At 33.0% G+C, this 20,141-nt stretch overlaps 1 protein-coding gene across 1 annotated transcript in view; it reads right to left on the reverse strand.

Annotated features, from left to right (window-relative positions):
- CRPPA (CDP-L-ribitol pyrophosphorylase A) overlaps window positions 1-20,141 on the reverse strand; it is a 294,464-nt gene that overhangs the window by 12,101 nt on the left and 262,222 nt on the right. The gene's annotated exons all lie outside the window — the stretch shown is intronic.

The raw sequence follows: 20,141 nt of genomic DNA on the forward strand, positions 1-20,141 counted from the left end.
ACTCCTGGTTTCAGCTCAGGTCTTGATCTCTGGGTCCAGGATTGAGCCCAGGACCTGAGCAGGGAACCTGCTTCTCCCACTCCCTCTGCCCCTCCCCCACTGCTCATGCTCACACACGTGCACTCTCTCCCTCAAATAAAATCTTTGAAAAATAAAATAAAAATAATTGGTCAAAACTCTGGGGCACAGCACTGTTACTTTGCTCAGAGAGCAAACAGAAAATAAAGATAGGAAAGATCCAGACTATGCAGTGTTCCATGCCAAAGCACAATGGGGTAAAACATGGGCAGCCAAAAAGCAGATGTCTACCCTGAGAAACAGGCAGTTCATTATTGTGTCAATTATTTCTAGATCTGGGATTTGTCACACTGTCATACTTTATTTTCTTATAACACCATTTATACTATCAATTCTGCAACTTAATAAAGTTGAAAAAATGGTCTTATATACAATGTCCCTTTTAATTAGCAAAATGTTTTGATCCTACACATCTCTCCCAGCAGTCACCAAGTTCTGCTAGCTTTCTACTGTGACATCACTTGCTGGTCATATTCCAAAAGCTCCAAGTCTACTTTCATAGCATCCTGTAGATGGATTCCTCCATGGATGTCTTAACTGGCTACTTTTCTTTGCCTATGGTTACTGCTCTCATCTCACTAGGACACCATTTTCATTTTATCAAATCCACATTACATTCGGCACATTCTTCATTCAAGCATTTAAGACTGTCCATAATCAACCTAATTAGCTCTTCTAACCAAAGTTCTTCTTTACAGAATCCACTTCTATGGCCATACTAGTATAATCAGTTATTCTTTAGTAAAATGGTTTCCTAATAATTGTCTTTCTACTTCACATCAATTTTGAAAAACCTGGCTGCAATGACTATTATCTGTTTTACTGAACAGCAATAATTTACATCATCATAATTTCTCTCACAATCTTTTACTGATATTTTTATTGGGTTTATGTATGTACAGGTCTTATTCTTTTAGCTAACTTCAGATAGTAAAAGGAAACTCTCCCAAATTATAACCTCAAATAAAGTACTATATTCATAGCAGATACTCAAAAAATATTTATTAACTGGGTCAGTTTCCTAATTAATTCTATAAAGATCTGGCCTTATATATGACTATTAAGATATCTTTGAAATATCAAAGTATTAGATAAAGGATGCATCCATATGGAATAACCTCCTAAAAATAAAAATAAGAAAAAATTTGTATCTGTATTTGGGAACTGGAAAGATGTCTAAAGCTAGAAATCTGTGCTACATGATTCCACCTCCTATGAAAGGATGCCTTGGTCTGGAAGTTAAATGTAAGGGACATTGATAAATTTACACTAATATACCCAAGTCAAGGGGATAAAGTCAGACCATGAGGCAAACATTCTGAGGTAGAAGGGCTGCATAAGCAGAAAAGCAACACATACTAGGTGTTGGAGGGCAATGGGGATTTTTTCCAGAATGTATGAGAAATGACGAGAGAAAGATTATCCACAATAGTTTGCTATTGAATTGATGGTCCAAGTAGACAAACTATTAGTAAAAAATATATTGATAATTCTCTTAGAGCAGAAAGACTAAGTTTTTCCCATAAAATTTACAATTAAATTTTTAATTACAAACTTAACACAAGGAATAAACTTCAGTGGATCAATGCAAACATATTCTCATGGTAGCAGTGCGTGTGTGAGAGAGAAAGAATGAGAGAGAAAATTATTGTTGTAATAGTTTTGAGTAGTTAAAAAAAGACATCTAGTTAATGACCATTAGATTCTTAAATACTAGTTAAATGGGGTGATTAGTTAGCATTCAAAATCTTAATATCCAAGTTCCACAGTAAAGTGTTTACCATTACATTAAAAACTCTATCTCCTTCTAAGAAGGAAGCTTAAGTTGAAACTTATAAAGGAAGTTCTATCTTGACCAGACTGGTGCTAATATTTATTAGTATTAACTAGCAAAAAAACAAAAACAAAAACAAAAAACCACAAAACCCAAAACTAGCCTAGCAAAGCTTCCTTTTAGCATAAGAGCAGAGTTCGTTCTCATGGAGAAGGCTGCAGATGGTAGAAGTTTGCTTATACAGCTTCTTCCCAGTGAGGAGAAAGAAAAAAAAAATCAGATATGCAAAAAATATTCTAGGTAGAACTTTCTGGAATCATCAGAATTAAATCTCTTTCTGAAATGACATTACTAAATGAAGACAACAATAAGATTCAAGAAGATGCTTTCAATCATAAGAGTGGGAACAAAGTAGGAATAATTTTACATCATAAGAGATTTAATGTAGGTATTAAATAAATGTATTTTGAATTAGAAATCTCATTGGAGGTGGTAGACAACTTACTTTTTCTATATAAAGCTGAATTCAATTAGTGGAAGTCAAACTTGAAAATATTTAGAACTCAAAAATAGGAAAACTGAAAATAGTGAGTAAAAAGTCAATGTATCAATTTAACAACAATTACATAATGGGAATCTGGGGAGAAAATGCAATAGATATAGAAGTCATAATGATGCAGGAAAAAAATCCCTCAATTGAATGAAGATCAGGAATTGCGGACAGAAGTATTCATATAGTGTCTTGCAAAATTAGTGCCAACCCTCAAAGAAGCCATATTCACATGTTACCTTCAAATTTAAATATAAAATTTCAAAAGCCTTCAGCAGACAATACAGATTCTTTTCAATGGGCAAGAACAGCCCTCTGTGGAATGCTAAGTACCACAAGAAAATGGCATTTAAGAAATAGATTGCTATCTTAGAATTCTGTTAGAAGAACAAAAAGGAGACATTTGTGATATGCAAGGGCTTTAAAAACTACCAATCAGTGAGACTTTCCTTAAAAAAAAAAAAAGTACTTAAAAACTTATCCAATGTTAAGATGAGGAAGAAAAAAAAGGGGGACTCCTTTTAACAACTATTTATGGAATTTACCTGATTCCAGTCAGTAAGTTATATATTAAGATATAAACAGACACATATTTATCTTTATGGACTATGAGGCCACTGAGGCCAAACAAACACATAAACATATTCATTATAACAAGTTATGGAGGAAACAAAAGACCAGTTTCTTATGAAAATAAAACCAGCATTAAAATTTTCAGGTACAAAATATTTTTTAAACTATGTAAAAAAATCCAAATAAACATGGAAACTGAAAAATGAGTGAGTAAAACTATATTTTCAAATACATTATATTTTTCAATATAAGGAATACAATTTTAAATAAAAAAACATTGCTGAGTTTAAACAAATGAAATATCTCACAGTACAGGTTAGGAAACAGATTAAACATAACTGAAAAGAGTATTACTGAAACTGAAGGCAGAGTTGAAGAAATTCCTCAGAATTCATATCTGAGATGACAAAAAAATACGAAATATAAATGGAGGTTAAGGAATTTGGCAGATATGATGTGTTATATACATTTAATCAGAACCCCAGAAAGGGAGAATAGAGAAAATGGGGACAATAAAAATAATAATTGCTTTTAAATTTCCAGAAGTTATGGAATACATGAACTCATTCATAAATGAAACCTAGTAAATTCCAAAGTTGATAAATAGGAAACTTAATAAGTAGACAACTAATAAGGGAACTGTAAAACACTAAATATAAAGAGGCAATCTTAGAATAGCTAGACAGAGCAACCCAACAGAGCACTAACAATCAGACTTACCACAGTCTTCCTCACATCAACAATGGAAGTAATAATACAATGAAGTATTTATGAGGTGCTAAAGATAAAAAGAAGACACTGACTCCCTACAGAAAACAAACGAACTAAAACTATTAACCTAGATACTTTTTACTTCCTACCACAAACACTATGTATCAAGAATGAAGATAAAATATGGAGTCCTTTTGTTAAACAAAATATAAAAGTTTGTTTCTAAAAATATTCTGACACAAGACGATGTATCTCAAGTACAAGAAAAATAATTTCAAAAGGAAGGTCTAATAGAGCAAGAAGCTTTGGAAAATGAAAAAGCTTTAAAATAAGTAAATATGGATCCCTGGGTGGCGCAGGGGTTTAGCGCCTGCCTTTGGCCCAGGGTGCGATCCTGGAGACCCAGGATCGAATCCCACGTTGGGCTCCCGGTACATGGAGCCTGCTTCTCCCTCTGCCTATGTCTCTGCCTCTCTCTCTCTCTCTGTGTGACTATCATAAATAAATAAAAATTTTAAAAAATAAATAAAATAAGTAAATATATCTGAAAGCAATGTCTCCAGAAAAATCAATAAAAGTAATATTTAGACAGTATAAATGAAAATACTGGTTAAGAACAGTAGCATAAAAAAGTAGAAGACGAGTTATCAAAATGATCTAAGATCAATTAAACTGTTGGGAGAGTGATTAAAATATAAACTTTAGATTTTCATATACATATACAAGTAAATTTCAGAAGACCTAGAAATGTCTAACAATAGGATGTGAAACTTACTTAGCAGTTAAGAGAAAACAGAGTAAGAAACAGTTGGGGCTCCCAGGCAGCTAAAACCAAAGGCAGCTCTCAGTATTTTCTAAAAAAGAAAAAGGGAGGGGAGGGAGAGGTAGAGAGACTGAAAAGAAACACGAAGCTGAACCATGGGAAGGTCAAATAAAATTACACATACACACAAAGACACACACACACACACACACACACACACCAACAACAACCACCTCAGTGTAATTTGAAGACTGAGAACTTCCGGACTTCAAAATAGTTTTAAGGGGGATCCCTGGGTGGCGCAGCGGTTTGGCGCCTGCCTTTGGCCCAGGGCGCATCCTGGAGACCCGGGATCGAATCCCACATCAGGCTCCCGGTGCATGGAGCCTGCTTCTCCCTCTGCCTGTGTCTCTGCCTCTCTCTCTCTCTTTGTGACTATCATAAATAAATTAAAAAAAAATTAAAAAAAAATAGTTTTAAGTTAAAAGAAAAAAAGAGAAAATCACCAAATTTAAATAAGCAATTTCTTATACTCCAATGCCTTGTCATGAGCCTTATGGCAACAAGAGGCAGTCTGGAAAAACTAAGGGGGAACTACTGATGAATGTAAATCTGACCTAAAACTATTACCAAAAAGAGTAAGCCTTCCTTAAGCGTGAAAATAAAAATAAATAAATAAATAAATAAATAAATAAATAAATAAAGAACACACATCTGACTAGCACGACCAATTTTAAAAGACTTAATTAAAATCATGCTTTATTTCAAGTAGCAGTCTTCTGATGGTGAAAAATATAAAAAGGAAGAGAGAAGCAATCTCTGTCAGCTGAGTGGTAAAGGGGAAAGAAGCCAAAGGGAAAAATTCAGGGTCCTGGAATACCAAAGAGAACAAAAAAGTTAAAGGACAAAATTCCTTCCTCCACCATTAAATAACAGAAATTAACTAAAAGAAAATGGAGTTTGCTATACTGACAGGAGAGGGTGTTGCTGAATGAAGTTCCCTAAACTAGCCAAATCCACAACAGATGAACAGGAGAAAACTTAATATATCCATACAGAGTTTTTACACAAAAGGATTTAACCACCTCAATTAATGAACTACCTTCTATCCAAGAAATGTTAAGCAGAAGACTGTAACATAACACTCCAAAATGAAATAGAATTTTTGCACAGTTATGACATTCAGAACCATACCAATATTTCACATACTCCAAAAAATACACAATTAGAATTCCACCAAGTCAGAGGGGACACATTCAAAGTGGACTATTAACAAGATCAAACCAACTCCAAATTGTTATGATAAACCAACCTGAAGAGGATGGCAAAGAAAATAATTAACCTAACTTTGGAAAATTGTATTTTGTTCTATACTTTAAGAACTGTATATGACTACTGCACTCTAATTAGTAAATTTATTTTCTCAGAGGTATGGATTGGCATTTCTGAAATTACACTTGTGTGTATTCCAGGGATGAACAAAGAAGGAAACATACTGCTGAGAATGAAAGATTCCTCACTGGTAGAAAAAAGGTTTACATATAAGAAAAGGGAGAAGCTAGATCCATCCTGTTGGACTGGAAACAGAGCTGTCAGTATGAACTCAGTTGATTTGATATAGATTATATATTATATACAAACACACAGAGAGCAATATAGAAGTAGGTGTATGAAAATAAGTATACTTCCTAAAAGCATACTGAAAGGGATTACAAATAATGATGTACCAGGTGCAATTAATACCCATGGTGCCCAGATCTTGGTTTCTAAATACCATTCTGTGCCACCTGGATACAATGCACTGAGAAGAATACATTACTTCTATGGTATTCTTGTCAATAATCCATAGCCTTAATTTAATCATGAAAGGACAGCAAATAAACTTAAATTTAGAGACACTGTATAACACAAAAGGCCAGTATTTATCAAAAAGAAAGGGTCATGAAAGATAAAGACTATTGATGCATCCCAGATTAAATGAGATGAGTAAGAGATGACAACAATATGCAACATGTGTTGCAAGATTGGATCCTGGACCAGAAAAAGGATAATAATGGGAAAATAAATAAAATTTAATAACATCTTGAGATTATAGTGTTGCATCAGTTAATTCTCCATTTTGATACTGTGGTGATATAAAATGTTACTATTGGGGATTCTGAGTCAAAGTATACAGGAATGCTTTGTGCTTTTTTTTTTTGAACATTTTTTAAGTCTGAAATTACTTCAGAGTGAAAGTTAAAATTAATAATTGAGAAAAAATGAAAAGCAATCAAATAAAAATCTCAGTAAGAAAAAAAGATGAGTAAAATAAACAGGAGTCAAAAAATATGGTGGTAGAAACTATTGCAAATATTTTTCTAATTTCAATAAATATAAATGACTAAACTCATGGAGGGAAACACAGAGATTCTCAGGTTGGATTACAAATTAGACACAGCTATAGTCACACCTAAAGCACAAGGACACAGAAAGCTTAAAATCAAGTGATTGAAAAAGGTATACCAGACAGGCACTAACCAAAAGTAAATTTTGTTTACTATATTCTGTATATTCACTAGAAAAATATAGACTTTAAGATATATAGCAATTATTATAGAGTGTCACTACAAAAGTTATAAAAAGTTTAATTCACCAGAGGCAAGTTTTGGATACTGAGAGTTATAAAGTCAATTTTGGATAAATCTGAGATGCTAGGAAGACATCCAAGACAAAATATCAAATAGGTAGTTGTATATGTGAGTCTGGAGCATGGAAATGAGTTATCTGCACACTAAGAGTATTTAAAAACCACAGAATAAGTGAGAATCCTTACAAATCACACAGGACAGCACCCTAAGAATCTTCAGCAGTTAGAGATTTAACAGAAATAAGAGGCTGGCCAGGAAGGAGTCTGAGAAGGTGCAGTAATACGTTATAAAAAGAGATCAGAGGAGTGTAAGAATATGGAACCTGACATTAAAGAGCAATGAAGAAGAAAGAGGTACCTAGTTATCCATTAGTTTTTATAGATTGTTACAGGAAAAAATCAGTTATACAGATAAGGATAATTAATTTTAATAGGTTGTGAAGCAAAGCAATGCTTCAATAATAGTTACTGTTCTGCAAATATAAGGTTAAAAATAGTTAAAGTACATCTTAAAATACTGGAATGTGAACAGATAATAAACAGGGTTGAAAATCATATGGAATTTCTCATTTTATACAAAGTCAAGGCAATACATATTAAATCATCATCGATTTTAAGTTAGTAGAAATAAGTAAATATCAATTTATAAAATTTAAAAACCATCAGTGGTAGTATGAATCACTAGGGGGAAAAATAAAATAGAACAAATCCTGTGAAGTAAATTTCATTATTTAGAAAACTTAAACCAACAAAGGTTGATAAACATGTCTAGCATCACACAGATAATAACTGAGAAACCCAGTTTGAAATCAGAATCAGAATCTATAGAGACTAAGCATTTAACATTAGGGACATAATTATCCAAGAAAACTTGCTCCTAAATGGCTATTTCAAGTTTAGATCCATTATTTTTGGAGGGCCTAATTTAATACCAAATTAAAAAATATAAATCCCTTTTGAGATTTTTAAATGACTCAGCAACAATAAGTTGGGTGTACGGTCTAACACACATTCACACCTCCATGGTATGCGTATCCTGCTTCTATAATTGCAAAAAAGGAAAAAATAACTAGAGTAATTCATGTTTTATGATGTGACTACAAACTGACGAGAGACTTACATCTCTTTGGCTAATAATAATAATAAAAACCCTAACGTGCAAATTGGGACACTGATTCCAGAATTCGTAACATCCAAACAAAAGGTACAAGCAAGCACTCATTGAGTATTGATGTAGAAATAAAAAAGGAGTTCTGTAAAACAGATGTACGGGACATAAAGCAAATATTTACTGAATCAAAATGTCATTTTCTTTTATAGTTTATAGCGTCACACATATACATTGCAAAGATAGGCAGGAAGCCTTGTCAATTTCAGGAACTGTCATGCCATAAAATGATAAGCCATAGGGAACAACAAATACCAGAATTGAGTTGCTAAAGGAAAGGCTAAAATAAAAAATTAAAACAAAACATACATTGATTTGACTGTCATGGTTGGTTGCATTTGGCATGATCCCTGGCAGGATCTGTTTTATATTGAGTAATGATGAACGTTTGCTTTCTCTGCCGACATGTTTTCAGTGAGGTGTAGAACATAGGAAAGGCTAGGCAACATTTTAATTATTGTTCCAGCATTTTAATAAACTGAAAAAGATCTAGGGAGAACACAAATAAGCAGCACATTAGAAATCTCCTGTGACACCCTGGAAACCTTACAAAGGGAACACTAACATGTTTTCCATTCACTCAGCCTAAAGCATAATTCTCCAGTTTCCTGGATATACTAATTTCATAAAGAATAATTTAAGTGTTATATAGAACACACACAATCAAAAGGAAAAGAAGAGCTACAAAACCTTTCTTCCTTTTAATTGTTTATTCATTCTGATTGGGATTGGAAGGCCTTTAAAAGACAAATAAATGCTTGCGGCTATAAATAATTAAAATACCAGCAAAGAGGAGTAATAATTACAAGAAAGAAAATGTCTGTCTGGATTATACGCATGTCCAATGAAAGGACTGAGACACATTCCTGAATAGTGAGCACTAAATCATGAAAGCAAAAATGATTGATAATCTTTATAGGAATATATTAAAAGGCATTTAAAAGTAAATGTTGAGTTCAATGATAGGAAGTTCTTATTATATACATTATTCTTATAAAAATATAATCCTCTCATAGACTGAAATATTTCCTGACTTAAAAAATGAAAGAAAAGCTCGTATGAGGAAACCTAGCCTGTTTAGATTTGTTTTGTTTTAGATTTGAGCATTTTACTTAGAAGTAAGTTTCAGCCTTGTGGAACAAAAACATACACTCACACAGCCTCCCTATGAAAACTGTAGCTTACAGTGGTGATCTCCTACATATCCTATTAATCATTTTTTAAAATGATAAGTCTTGGGAAGTTTAGGAAAGGTAGGGGAAGTTTGTCTAAGTATTATCGAAGAAGCCTTTGGTCTTGTTCTTCATATTCTTGATAATAAATACAAAAGTAACAGCTTGATTTACAATAATCATTTTCATTCTGAGGTAACCATTTCTTGTACATCTCTTTATAACATGTTAACTTTCTGCCTTCAACTAATTATATGATAAATAAAAGAAATAAAGTGAATGTTTTAAGAGGAAAACAAAACAGATTTAATTGAACAGTAAAGACATTCCTTATTTTCAACCAAGAACATTTTAGTCTTAAGATTTTAAGAGAACACAACAGAGTACAAGAGTTCTTAATATCTTATAACATCAGTTTGGTTACTTACAATACACTTATGAATCCAAAAAAAGAAGTCATAATAAGAATGTAAATATAATTGGTGAATGCTTTATTTTAATATGCTTGACATTTAAACAACCTATGAAATGACAGTAAAATTCTAAGTACTTATTCTTCTTCCCTTCAAAACAAAAGAATTAACTGTCACGTCCTGCAATCCAAACATTGCTAATTCCCAGGGAGTATAATACAAGAAAAGATTAAATTAAGTTATAGAAGAAGGATAATATAGGTAAGCCCTAAGGGACTCAAATTTTAGCTAATAGCTAAGTCCAAAGGCAAACTATGTTAAATTCATGAGGACCTATCTTGTTTGTCAAGAAACATGATTCAAAAGTCAAAAGCCTCAGCAAGTCAGAGCTCTGTCCAGCAACATCCACTTGCATATGAGTCACAAGAAGCCAATGGTATTTTTCAAAAGCAATTTTTTTATGGCTCATAGCAAAAGCTCACTCAACTCGGTAGGCCACCCAATAAATATCATGCGATGGTGACAGTGAACTCTAAAACATGTGTTGTATGCCAAAATGTATGGTGCTTAAGAGGTATGGGAAGAAGTCACTGCAGCATATTATTCTATACAGAATTTGGGGTTTAAAAAGGAATGCTGAATATGTGGGGTTTCAACTGCTTTACTTAGAACTCTCCACATTTTATAAAATAGCCTGACAAATGAGGGATACATATGTAAAGGTTTTTGCCAGCACCTCAAAAACTGAATACACCATATGGCATGGAAAATGCAATCTCTTATTTCATTGAGGGGTAAAGAGAGAAAGCAACAAAAGAGTGTTTGCTTTTTTTTTTAAATTATAACTGAAATTCGATTTTTTAAAACTTTGAATAAACACAAAACAGTTTTTGTTATGTTAAATATAGTAACTATTCAATTTCTTGCTTCCAGTTGTAAAATAAACAAGCATATCTTCCTCTATTTACTCTGGAGTCATCTATATAATGTGCAATTCATCTAAAAATAGCTCATTTCTTTCATGTAATCCAAAAGAATCATTTTTAAGTTCATTAAGAATAGACTAAATGAATTGACTAGAGAGTAATCACCACAAATTTGAAGATAATATGAGAAAGATAACAGCCAAGACAGGATGACCTTTCAATGATGGGATTATAAGTAATGAGAGTCACTTATTATTCATTACAAGTAATTACTTATAATTACACTTACTCATTATAAGTAATAAGAATTATAATGGTGGACTCTCTGGGGACCCCCTTCTCAAAAAAGTGTTATAAATTTTAAGTGCACCTTTAAGGAAGAAATCAATTACTTTTTAATTTTATGAAGTAGATTATCTAATGGATGATGATTTAAGAATATATCAGAAGAAAAAAAAAAAAGAATATATCAGAAGAACAAAACTATTTTTGTAAGTTTCTTATTATAATGAATCATTGAGAAGCTTTATCAAGGTGGTAGCCTAAGAACAGGTCTTCCTCATTTAAATCACCAAAAATGTGTACTGGTGGTGATGGTGGGATTAAATGCACTTGGAAGCTCACACTTGCACACACAAACACCCATATGTAATACTGGGAAATAATGGGTAATGCTATGATGTGACTAGAAATTTTGGAGAACTTCTGAGAAACAGAGATGGGATTTAAAAAAAAAGAGAGAAAGAGATGGGATTAGACTAAAAACAAAAACCACAGACATGCACAAGGTACGGCTCTACAGAAGACAATTCAAGTTGAGAGTGAACAAATTCAAGAAGCAGAGAAAGATCTTGGCCCAGTGTTAAAGTAAGTATTCATGAACTTATATTCTAAGAAGTCAACAGGGTGGCAGATCCTCACACCCCACCCACATTAAAGCACTGGCAATAAAGATATTTATTCAGAGCTTAAAGTAGATCATGTGAGCATGTAATCTGTTGAAATGACAATGTCTTAAGTGTCAGGAAATTTCAGAAAGAAAAAGGATCCTCATAAGGGAAACAGCTATTAGAAATAAATGACATTTATACAGTAATAATAATGGGGACACATTGTGTTAACTGAAAGTTGTGATGATACGCATACAATGTTCTCTCACCACAATACATTATGGAAAAAAAAGAGTTCATACTGTTTCTAGTTTTGGTATCAACATATAAAAATCTGTGATTTAACACATTATAAAATGAAGAAGAAAACACACTAGGAACTTTTTTAAAAAATATTTTAGAGTATGGGCATGTGAACAAGCAGGGGGAGGAGTAGAGAGAGACAGAGAGAGAGAGAGAGGAAGGGAGGGAGGGAACGAGGGAGAGAGGGAAAGGGAGAAAATCTCAAGAAAATCCCTGCCAAACTTGGAGCCCTAAACTGGTCTCAATCCCATCTCAGATCACACCTGACATGAAGTCAGAAGCTTAACCCACTGAGCCACCCAGGTGCTCTTACAATATGAACTTTTAATTACATTTAGTATTCATACTATTCAACATCTATCCCTAAGAAAACAAAAAGAAGTAAAAGCAAAGTGGGGAGAAGAATTGGTTTCATTATTTTAAGAATTACCTTAAAGTTAAAGCAAGCACAAGGATAACTGACACCACTCCTAATTCAGTACATGGATATAATATTATCTCAATGTACTGGATTTATTAGCTAATGTAATGAGGAAAATAAATAAATGGGTTAAATATTGGAAAGATATAATCTGTTCTCCTTTTAAAACACTAAAAGTAATTTTTTGAATATATAAAACAACGTTGAACTATAAACAGAGTTTATTTAGTAAGTGCTTAGGTACAAAAATCAATCCACAAAATAATGTGCACTTTCCTGTATAATACAATAACAAATTATAAAATTTAGTATTTATGAAGACCCCATTCACAAAACTTGGTAGCTTTCAAAACAGTGGCAATAATCAATTATGAAATATAATAAAAAGATAATTATCACATTAGCAAAAGCAAAGCAAAACAAAAACCCATAAAGTGGTCATAATTAAGTCTTCAAAAGTGTCAGGTAAAGTACTGACATTTCCAAATTAAAACAGAATTATCAACAATAAATATTAGTAATTACAAGTCAGAACAAATAATTTGACTCTACATCTGTAGGATGTTCCCAAAGAGTAAATTAAAAGCAAACAAACAAAACAAACTAATGTTAAATTTTACTCATGCAGTTTTATAGTTAATGAATTCATTTTCTAGACTGAAACCAATATGATGTTAATTTTGGTCAAGATTTCAGTTAAAGGAATAATAAATTCATGCAACTTTTGAGGTTGTCATAACTCTTGTGACAATAGCTACAAAGGAAATCAGTTGTTCTTCTCTCAGGTGTTATGTAGAAAAAGAACAGAGACATAATCTTACAAGTTTGCTAAAATTCATTTCAACCTCCCCCAAACAATACCAGTGACCAAGAAAACCATTTTCTCCTCTTTTCCCAAAGCAATATAGAGAACTTTAAGAAATCAAACCCATGGTTAGGGGAATCAAAATTGTATTTAAATGAGAAGTTCACTAATCTGGGTTAGAGCTAATCTTTGACTTTCACATAAGTGGCAAATCAGGGAAAAAGAGCTTCTAATATAAAGAAGAGAAACCAGATGACAAATAACAAAGTCAAAGGAATAACTTGGCAAGAAAGCTGGTTTTTGGCTAGACCATGAGACATGGAAATTCTTAATGATAGAAAGAAAAAAAAAAGGCAGTGAAAAAAAGAATCTTCACTATTTCCAAGTCATAAGGCAGGACAACTTAAACCCGTATTACATACAACCTGAGTAGGATTCTCTAATGGACAGAAGAATATGCCAAATATGTTACATTTATAAAACATTATAGTCAAAGAAATAAAATTATTATGACTAGGGATAAGATGAATAGAAGAAAGGAGAAGAGTATAGTAATGAGCAATCCAAAGACATCAGAAAATAATTAGTTTTACTTCATCACTAACTGTATAATACACAAATTATTTTCAGTCTTACAGTATAGTTATAAATAAAAAACACTAGTATATATTGCTTTAATTATTGTATTAAGGCATAAGAGTAAAAACATAAAAGAAAAAGATTAAAAGTTTTAGCAATCCATCTAATTTTAATCAGTACTACTAAATCCACTAGTTAGAGGAAAAAATGACCTGATCCATCTTGCCAATCACATATGGTGCTGCTCTATAATTATGTTCTGCCTTTATCTCTCCACTCTAACCTCATTAACCTATTTATAAGTCTTTTCAGTTTAAGTTCTCTTTAGTCATAGGCATTCTTATCCTTTCTCTAGAATACTCTCTTCCAAATTACTTTCCTTCATATCTCAGCTTGGGTGACAAAGTTGCTTTTTATTTTCATCCCTCTTACTCATAAAAGTCTTTCTTGACATGCCTGCTTAGGTCAAATCCACCCATCATGGCTCTCATGGTACCTCTCCTTTTTAGTTGTCTCTCTTCCAATTTTGCATTTGTTAATGCAATTCTCTCCTAGACTGAAGCTCTAGGCTGCTATTAGATATCATGTTATCTTGTCTGTCCACTCTCAGCATTGCACCCCAAGTTTCTCTTGTGATGCCTACACCAAAGTAGGTGCTAGGACATATTTGTGCAGGGAAGTACATATTTGGAATGAAAAAAATGTGTAAGAAATAAAATTTAGATTTCTGGCACTATTTGTTGATAAATCTCTGCAATTCTTTCAGGATGTAACTTTGTCTCTTTTCCTATTCTACATTTACATTTCATATCCCTCCTATTCTTTCCCATTCCTCCTCAATGTGCAATAAGTCCAGTGACCAGAAAGGATATTTTTATTTCAGCATTCCACCATTTCTGACAGATTGCCATTCTAATTCATAGGACCCATTCTTTCCTGATGAAAGATCTGAGACAAGAATGGGAATGCACACAAACTATTAAAAAAAAAAAGTTTTCTACATTCTACCTAAAGTTATCTCAGACTATACCTACTGCATACCTATCATATCCTCCAGAAAATCAGTTGTCCTGATGAAACTCTTGATAGGAGTTCTGTGCAAGAAAAAATTTATAATATTGATATCATGATAGTGTTAAAAATAGTAGATATGGTATGATATTTTGGTTATTGGAAAGAAATGATACTCTTCTGAAATCAGAGTTATTATGTTCTTTTAATAATGTATACGAATATTTTCCAGATGAGAGGAAGCAAGAGAGAAAAGGGTCTCTAAATAAAAACTCTAGAAAATGTTCAGTCACATCACAGAGACCATCCCAAGCTGCATGACTAAGAAATGCTGCTACTGTGTCAAATAAAATTGTGTTTCTGAAGTGAGGAGATGGGCATCTAGCAGAAACTGTCTTGCCTCTTTTATTTAATCCTTGGAACAGAACTAAAGTTTTAAAAAACTCCAAAAAAACCCAAAACAAACAAACAAAAAAAACCATGACTGCAAATCCATCCTTCTGTTTCACATTGCCCATTCCTAAAGTGGAGAATGGATTTCCAAAGGGCAAGTATGAACTTCCTAACACTGCCCCAGCCTCATTTTGCCAAAGTGCAATAATTGGGAAACTCCCTTGAACTAACTTTCCTCCTTTGTATACTGCCAAGGAACACTTTTATTTATGAGACAAAAGTAATGAATCTCTGTATCCTATTTGAAAAATTAGGTCCAAACTGAATAACATCTGGAAGATATTCCTAGAAGTTTGGGATTTAAGGATGAGGAGGTTCCATATTTTCAGAATGGAATATATTTCCTGTTTTTAGGGTTTTTTTTTTAGTTCATTTTTAGTAAATTCTCAGTAAAAAGATGAATATATTTAACTGTTCAGCCCTTATACTCTACTACAAATATTCCCTGGCTAAGCTTCTGCCTTGTTTGTTTTCAGTACTACCTTTGATGACTTGGCCATGTTACTCTGTTCACACAGTTAATTACCATCTACTGGGTATATACATAGGGCTATACAGGGAAACATGAGGTACATAACAATGTGTTAACAGGTAGATCCTGTCATAAAAAGATTTATAATCTCGAAGGATTTTTATGGTGAAATATATATCAAAAAGTTAAAGAATAATACAAGGGTTAACATCTTAGTTCTTGTATTCTCTAATAATGCCTCAAAGGCTGCTGAGGAATCTAGAAGGAAGTCAAGGGATTGAAGATTTTCATTCTGCTCCTTGAGTACAAAAGACTTCTGGTTTCAAAAGGGAATCTACTCCATATTATTTTTGTAAAATGAATTTCATTATTAGAAATGATTTTTTATTTTTATTTTTTTAAGATTTTATTTATTTATTCGTGAGAGACACAGAGAGAGAGGCAGAGAGAGAAGCAGGCTCCATGCAAGGTGCCCAATGTGGGTCTTGATCCCAGGACCCTGGGGTCACGCCCTGAGCTGAAGGCAGATGCTCAACCCCTGAGCCGCCCAGGTCCCCAGAAATGATTTTTTTTTAAACAAAAATAATCACAGAAATGAGAAAATAAATGGCTAATAAGTAGTATACATGTAATGGCATAATCTCATTGGAATGATTTTTTTACAATGGTCAACTATAACTTCCAGGACAGAGCTGCAAGTTCAGAAATACAAGGAGTAGTATTCTCTGGCATCATCAAATAGGAGTGAGGAAGGAAGGAAGGAAGGAAGGAAGGAAGGAAGGAAGGAAGGAAGGAAGGAAGGAAGGAAGGAAGGGAGGGAGGGAGGGAGGGAAGTTAGTTGTGAAAATATGGGGACCTAAAATTCATTCCATAGTATAATGACTGTGAAGACAACACTCTAACAAAGGCCACAGAAGATCCCACAACAAGCAGCAGGGTTAGAATGTATGACTTGACAAAATTTTTTTTTTAAGATTTTATTTATTCACGAGAGACACACACACACACACACACACACACACAGAGAGAGAGAGAGGTAGAGACACAGGCAGAGGGAGAAGCAGGCTCCAGGCAGGGAGCCCGACATGGGACTTGATCCCGGGTCTCCAGGATCATGTCCTGGGCTGAAGGCAGGAGCCAAACCGCTGACCCACCCAGGGATCCCCTGACTTGACTAAATTTGAAACCAGGGAGCAGAACTTAGATCATATACTCAAGATCATAACCCTGAAGATTATGTAGCAAAAGCAGCATTTTAAAAAGAATCCTCTGGAGGAGAAATGATCAAAGAGAAATTAGAGCAGAGGTTTTCAACCTTACCATGATTGTCACTCTTGGCTGAGTAAGGCTCACTGGATGCTGCCCTGTGCTTCATGCAACTTTATCATCATCCATAACCTCTACTCATTATATGCCCATAGCACCACATCCTCAGTTATGACAACTCAAAATGTCTCCAGATACTATTGCTAAATGTCTCCTGGGGCAAATTTGCCTCTGCTTGAAAACCACTAGATTAAAGGTAGGGAGAGTAATTATTTGTAGATATGAAATAAGAGAGACCTTGACTAAAATGATAAGCACTGATCTATGCAGGTCTTACATACATAGCAAAGAAAGCATATTCAGAATTCCCTCAATGATTCCAGTTTCTAGTCTCTGTAATGGGAAAACACTATTCAAAAAAGAGGAAGTAGACAAGAAAGCACGTTTTAATAAGGTGAGGGAGGTGTGGAAAGAGAGACATTGAGTGGATGATTTCTTCATATGAAACTTCTGTATGTAATAATATCTTAACACTTGCTAAAGTTTTAACAGATAAGTAAAAGTGAACATGGAATAAATGGTACAGAAGTCTATATGGGAAGAATATGGGCAATCCTGACATTTCTCAAGGTGCTTTGTAAATTATGATTTTTAGCCACAACACATACAAATTTAACCTTTGTCAAAATATTACAAAAGGTCCTTAAAAGTTGCACAAAATTAAATCTACCCATAAAGCAAAGGTAATCATATTTAAGTGATTACTATATCAAACATTTCTGAAAAGTAACAATAATTTTATAGTATAATTATTTACTGATATAAGTAATCTGGATTTTTAAAATTTTATTTCCCTGAAAGTTGAAAACACTATTTGAAAAGTAAAGAAATACCACTAAGTGTCCTTGGCCAAGATCTTAAAACCACTTTATTCCAATATATTTAAGCAAAGGTGGAGGATTTTCTGCCTTTTGATGATCGCCTTTTTATCATTATTGTTAGATGCTCCTGGAAATGCTCACAGCAAAATAGAAAATTCATACAAGGATGATTTAAATAGGCCTAATTTCAAATGCACAACCAGGAGGTTTTAATAAATCTAAAGAACTACACTGTAAAGCAAAACTTTATACCTCTGTGAAGACCTCTGTTTGACTGTTCTTTGATTATTTTGTGGTTAGGTAAGGCTCTATTATATAAACTATATATCAAGCTTTATGCCTTATAATTATGTTAAGTGTTATTTGTGAAAGTTCCTCAAACTGATTTGGAATTTCACTTCCTCAGCTGGCAGCAATTACACATTCAAAGACCATCAGAAAAAAAAAAAAAAAGACCACCAGAAATAATTCTTCAGCTTCTTTTGGGATCTACAAGCTTGTTATGAACACTTAAGCAAGCACATATGAAAGTTAAACGCTCTGATAATAAACAAGGCTAGAGGGAAGGCTATTCTTTTCTACTAAAAAAAAAAAAAAAAAAACTCCTATTCATAAATGATTCAAGAGCCAAAAGGCAAATAATTCTACCAACATATGCAACTTTATCTGAAATCAGAGCCACTCTGTGCAGGATTTTGAACTCTAAGGGTAACAGCTCACACAAATTACTGACTACTTCTTGCCCAGTCAGTACATTCATCTAACAAAGCAACTTCCATATGAGCAACCACAAACATTTTGGCTTCAGTTGTTAATCTTCCATGAAAAACTATTTCCATACTATTTTTAACTTGTATATGGTAATGATTATCTGTTTATCTCTGAAGCATGAAAACTCTTACAGTGCCCTTTATAATGTATTTATGTACTGTTATTCCCTTCCCTGTCCTTGGCAGATGGAAGTATTCCTATCTTCCTGCCAGTGACAAAAGTTGAGAAGCACATTGCTTTATTTTCAATTGGCTCCTTTTTTGTGTCCCAAATATTCACACTTTTGGGCCTACTTCTAAATGACTTTTCAATTTTACCTTCTTAGATAAAAAATGCAACTGTGTGATACTTGAGGCTAATTAATATGGAACAGTGGAGTAAATGGTAAATTAAATTCTTAATTTACCTGACCACATACATATAAAATTTGTTTTAAATATTTTACTATAAATTGGTAATTGATATTAAAGCACAGGAATCATTTCAAGATATTTAAATATAGATCTGAACTAAGGTTTCTTACACGCCTTTACCAAATGCTTTAAATTAACTCATTTAATACACTTAATAACCATATGATATGAATTTTCTTTTATCTCTACAGATGAGGAAAAAAACTTTTAAAAAAAATTAAGTATCTCATCCAAGTTTACAGAGCAAATAAGTATCCTGTGGATTAAATCCAGTTCCATCTGAATTTCAAAAATAATTTTTTTCTATGATTCCATGCTCCACCCTTTCTGAAGTTCAAGAAGGACCCAGTTACCAACTACACTGACTTCAAGTATGTAGAACTCAAAACACAGTCATAATGTAATGCTAACAGTTACTAAGCAACAAATGGTCTTTATTCTTTTTCTTTTTAAGATTTTATTTATTTATTCATGAGAGACAGAGAGAGAGAGAGAGAGAAAACATAGTCTTTATTCTTAAGGAACTCATAGTATTGGAGACAGATATTTTTATTTACATGGTGTCTCCACTGCATTCAATGCATGAAATATCATCACTACAGGGAGAAGACTTCGTGGAAGAAAGTAGTTATCCATTGTTTATTGGTGTAGAATGAGAGGAGGATAGTGGGAAAATTGTGTGTGCGTGTGTGTGTGTGTATACACCTATATATAATATATAATATATAATATATAACATATAAATAATAAATATATATGGCATATATTTTAAATGACATATTATAAATATAAAATAACATACATAAGTAACTTAGATATTATATATTATATATTTATATAAAACATATTTTATTAATTGCATATAAAGTTATGTGTATAGAGCCAAAAATATATAGTATTAATTATATGTTTATATATAAACATATACACACATATATACACATACACACACGTATATTTCTGACATATCACATATATCTTTCCACTACCCTCCTTTTATTCCACTCAATAAACAATGGGCACCTACTTTCTTCCATGAAATCTTCTCTGTGAAGTGCTGCTGTTCCATATGTCTGCTACACACACACACACACACACATATCATATGTGATATATCTA

Source organism: Vulpes vulpes, chromosome 7, assembly GCF_048418805.1.
Source record: "Vulpes vulpes isolate BD-2025 chromosome 7, VulVul3, whole genome shotgun sequence".
In the NCBI taxonomy this organism is placed as follows: domain Eukaryota; kingdom Metazoa; phylum Chordata; class Mammalia; order Carnivora; family Canidae; genus Vulpes; species Vulpes vulpes.